Raw genomic sequence first — 4,808 nt, 5'->3', positions numbered from 1 at the left:
AGGAATTATTTTCTTCAGTGAATTTTTGTGTCTCTTTTTTCCATTTGACCAATTCTGTGTCTCAATGTATTCTTCTCAGAGCATATATAGAAAGGCACAGGAGGGAGTTGAATATATTGGTATGATATAGTATAAAGATGGAGTCAATGGGTGAAAAAGAAAAGTACTGGGAGAAAGGGAAATGAGAGGCAGAATGAGCTAAGATAGTTCACATAAAAGAGTCAAGAAAATGCTTTTGCAATGAAATAGGAGAGGGAATGTGTGAGTCTTCATTCCCATCAGAAATGGCTTAGAGAGGAAATAACATACACACTCAGTGGCAAATGGAAACCTATCTTAATAAAGAGGAAAAAATGAGAAGAAAGGAATGGGATAAGGGGGACAAGTGAAGGGGAGGGGGGGAGTAGGTGATAGAAGAGAGGGAAAATCATGGGAGAGGGTAATCAGATACCACACATTTCTGAGAAGGGATAGGGTGAAAGGAGAGAGAATAGAATGAATGGGAGTAGGAAGGAATAGAATGGAGGGTAATATAGTTAACAATAGCAACTGTGGGATTTTCTCCCTGGACCGCTAACCCAAGTAGTCGACCATGCCGTGGGGAAGCAGGAGTCGGACCTCCTGGGTGGCGCCCCCGGCCAGCCGGGCCTGGCCAGCCAGGCACCCCCATGAGAGCGGCACCAGCACCAGCACCACTCCCTCAAATGCCAGCCCCGGCCCGGCCAGCTGAAGTTCAGATGCCTGCCGCCGCCCCTAGGCAGCCAGGTTTGATGGCCCAGATGGCCACCACCGAGACCAGAGTAGCAGTGAGCTCGGCAGTTGGGCACACAGTTGGTCATGCCATCACTGGGGGCTTCAGGGCAGGGGTAATGCCCAGCCCACAAGGCCTGACATCACTGACCAGGACCCTCAGGGAGCCCACCCAGGGTACCAGCAGCAGCAGTGGCAGCAGCAGTTCAGCCCCTGCCACTATGAGATGAAGCAGTTCTTAGAGTGCACCCAGAACCAGGGTGACCTCAAGCTGTACGAGGGCTTAAGTGAGGTGCTGAAGCAATGCCGGTTTGCAAATGGATTATCCTAAATTGAGACCTTCAAAAGGAAGAAATGGAAAAATCATTTCTGAAGATCATTCTAATTTAGCATGATTCATAATTGGTAGTGAAATGATAAAAAAAAAAAAAGCTGAGACTACCAGTACTTTGTTTCTTTGTCTATATGTCTCTAATATCCTTTCATTTCACAACAGCCTTGGGGGAGAAGAATATTCCCACTAAAGAACATGAGGTGATATTAAATGTTGGGATGAGGCAAATGCTTGTGTGGTCTCATCAAAGTGAATGATTGTAATGTAAACTCTTAACAGAAAGAGCATCTTAAGTTATGGTTAATAATTCAAAGTTATTTTCTCCTGGAAAAAAAAACAATAGCAACTGTGGGATAAGATATTGAAGCAACTTCTCTGATGAACTTATGATAAAGAAGGCAATCCATCCCAGCAACAGAGCCAATAATATCTGAACACAGTCTGAAATACACTTTTTTTTTCCTCACTTCATTTCTCTTGAGGTTTCTCTTTGTTTTCTGGAGGAGGGCAGGTTTATGTTCATTTTCACAACAAGATTATTGTAATAATATGAAAATAAATAAATTAGTCAATGTATTTTTGTCCTCATTGACTTTTTGTATCTCTTTCACCATTTGGCTTAGGTTTTTTTTTTTTTTGCAAGGCAAATGGGGTTAAGTGGCTTGCCCAAGGCCACACAGCTAGTGCTTTATCCACTAGCCACCTAGCCGTCCCTTAGGTTATTTTTAAGATGTTATTTTCTCCAGTACTTTTTTTGTGTCTTCTTTACCAAGTTATTGACTTATTTTTCATGTTCTTGCAAAGCTCTCATTTCTCTTCTCAACTTTTCCTCCACATCTTACTTAATTTTTTGAGCTCTTCCATGACCTGATACCAATTCATATTTTTCTTGTATGCTTTGAATGTTGGAACTTTGACTTTATTATATTTTGGTTTGGGGTTTTTTTGGCAAGGCAGTAGGGTTAAGTGACTTGCCAGAGGTAACACAACTAGGTAATTATTAAGTGTCTGAGGCTGGATTTGAACCTAAGTCCTCCTGATTCCAGGACTGGTGCTCTATCCACTGCATCACCTAGTTGCCCATATTATTTTCTTCTGAGTGGGTGTTTTGATCTTCCTTGTCACCATAGTAACTTTTTATGACCAGAATTTTTTTCTGTTGTTGGCTCATTTTCCAATTTGTTTCTTGACTTTTAAATCTTTGTTCAAATGGAATTCTGCTTCTAGGATGGAGGGAGCACTGTTCTAAACGTCAGCTGTTTTTAAATATACTTCTATGAGTTTTCAATTCTTCCAAGGTGGCATGATCTAGGAAGAGGTGTATTTACCACTCTCCTGGCATGTGCTTTGGTCTACAAACAACCACTGCATTCAGAGTCCCTGTTGTCCTGTGGTTGCCAACTCTGGTAAACCAGCGTTCCACCTCACCCTGGGACTGCTACCCAGGATTTTGACCTATGTTTGAATATGGGCAAAGCAACAGAGTCCTGATCTCAGTGCCAGCAAAGAGACCACTGTAATTTCCTCTGATCAGTTGTTAATCCTCTTACCTTCTATGGGCTTAGAGTTCTAGAAGCAGCTATTGCCACTGAATCAGTGGCTTCCAAAGTCTACTCTTGGTTTGCTGGGACTGGGACTGGGTTGTCATTGCCAGTGCTGTACTGTGTTCCACTTTCACCCAGGTGCAACAGACCTTTACTGCCAACCCCCTAAGATGTTTTTGGTTGTAAAATTTTTTTATCCCATTCTTTTGTAAGTTCTGCCAATTCAAGAATTTTTTAATGGCATATTTAAAGGTGTTTAGGGGTGGAGAGAGCAAATTAGACATAGTTAACAACTGAACATGTTTTACTATAAACAATTCACTCGATATATACTATTCTCTGCATGCAACTTGAAATTAATTACTTGATATTTACACATTCTGTCTTTTGTTACAATTGAAGTTCAATAATCATCATTTAAATTTATTTGTGAAGCTATTGAACCTCTGTTCAAATCTTACAAAGAGTATTTTTACCTATATTTTCACATATAGATTTAGAATCTTATCAATTTCTAATCTTTCTAAGGAGGAAATTGACTGGAAAATTTTGAGAAAGCAATAAGATCAGATGATTTATATAATTTAAAAAGTTTTCAGAGTTCTGCCTCCTGTGATACTTTAAGACATTTAGGTTCCGATTCCTCCATTGTTATCTGAAATTCTTAAACATATCAATATTAAAATTTGATAATTTACATTACAGGACTGTTATAAGTAGTGAAACTAAGGTTTTTTTTTCCCTTTATGAGGTTTAAATCTAAAATAAAGAATAAAATAAATGAATGCTAGCCTTTAAAAGTTAAATGATAATAGTCATTACCAATTTAGAAGAGCACCTTAACATCAGCCTACATATCTACCTTGGTAAATATTAAATCTTTAACTGGAAGGGTTCATTTTACAATTCAGGTCCTCATAGATTCTTTTTAAGACTCTCAGTCTGTTATTGACAGTGTCCATATCAAATAAAGAGAGAAACAGCAAGGAAAATGTGCAAATTTTTACATTCTTTGAAATTTCTAGCGAACTATGTATGGGTTCCTATTTTGATGTTCTTATAACTCTCTTGTTGATGAGATCAGGACCACAAGACTTGAGTTGGTTTTCTCAACGTGACCCAGTTATTGAAAAAGTAAAATTTAGGTTTTTTTAATTTTTACATTACTACATTACTAGTTTATATTACTAAATTGTAATGAGTCTTATAACTGTCAGATTTTAGCAAAATTGCTTAAGACTGCAAGTGACTCAGAACCAGAGACACAAAACTACTGAAGAGGAGCCCCCAGAACTACCCTGAGAATGAGATCTATTCCAGAATTCCAAGAGAAGATGTTTCTAGGGACCAGATGACTATAGTGTATATATGGGATCCAAGATGAAATGTGTTGATTAAATAAACATTGGGAGGGGTTTACTAAGCTACAAGCAAACTTGATGTTAAATAATGTTGATGATCATTATTGTGCTACTTTGACTTTTTATTTCACAGAGTCTGTTTGCTGAGCTTTCTTATTTACCTTGGAGGCCCAGACTAAAATTAGTCCATGATTTTAGACATTTTTACTATGGTTTATGCTATGGATTAATTAATTTTGCTTTTCTTACCTTAACCAGTCAGTAGGAATTGTGGCAAACCTATATAAGATCCCACAAGTTATAGCAGAAACACAACTATCTTCCTCAGGTAACCCCTAGTGATATCCTTGGCTGTGAGGAGAGGCCATGTTAATACCCTTGATAAATGGGCAGTTATATTGTCCTCTACCTTATAATCCTTTTAAGACTTTGTATTAGTTGCTGGGATAAAATTTGTTCTAAAGTTGTGCCAGAAAAACTGATGCTGATATGTACTATTAATAATGACTATTAAAAATCTTATAGAATTAACCTGTAGCTATGTCATCTATGAAAGACATGCATGTTTCTGAAATAATCAGATTGACTCTGTATCATTTTTAATTGATTCTATTCACAATTAATTGATTTTTGTCTTGCAACTGCCTAAGTCCTGGAAATATGTCTCTGAATCTAGTTCAGAATTCATCTGTCCAGTAATGAGTTAAATTTAGAAGTTCAGTTCTCCTGCTAATCATTGTTCTATTCTTGCCACAAAGAAATCTGTTATTTTTGAGGGATGCAGGTGGAAACCTGGGAGTCTAGCTTACTATCTCTATC

General features: G+C 38.0%; 1 pseudogene; it reads left to right on the top strand.

The window, feature by feature from the left end:
• Positions 1-592: 592 nt before the first annotated feature.
• Positions 593-1,160, top strand: LOC141519915 (coiled-coil-helix-coiled-coil-helix domain-containing protein 2 pseudogene; annotated as a pseudogene).
• The last annotated feature ends 3,648 nt before the right edge of the window (positions 1,161-4,808 follow it).

Source organism: Macrotis lagotis, chromosome 4 (genome assembly GCF_037893015.1).
Source record: "Macrotis lagotis isolate mMagLag1 chromosome 4, bilby.v1.9.chrom.fasta, whole genome shotgun sequence".
In the NCBI taxonomy this organism is placed as follows: domain Eukaryota; kingdom Metazoa; phylum Chordata; class Mammalia; order Peramelemorphia; family Peramelidae; genus Macrotis; species Macrotis lagotis.
This window is presented reverse-complemented; position numbering and strand designations above follow the sequence as displayed.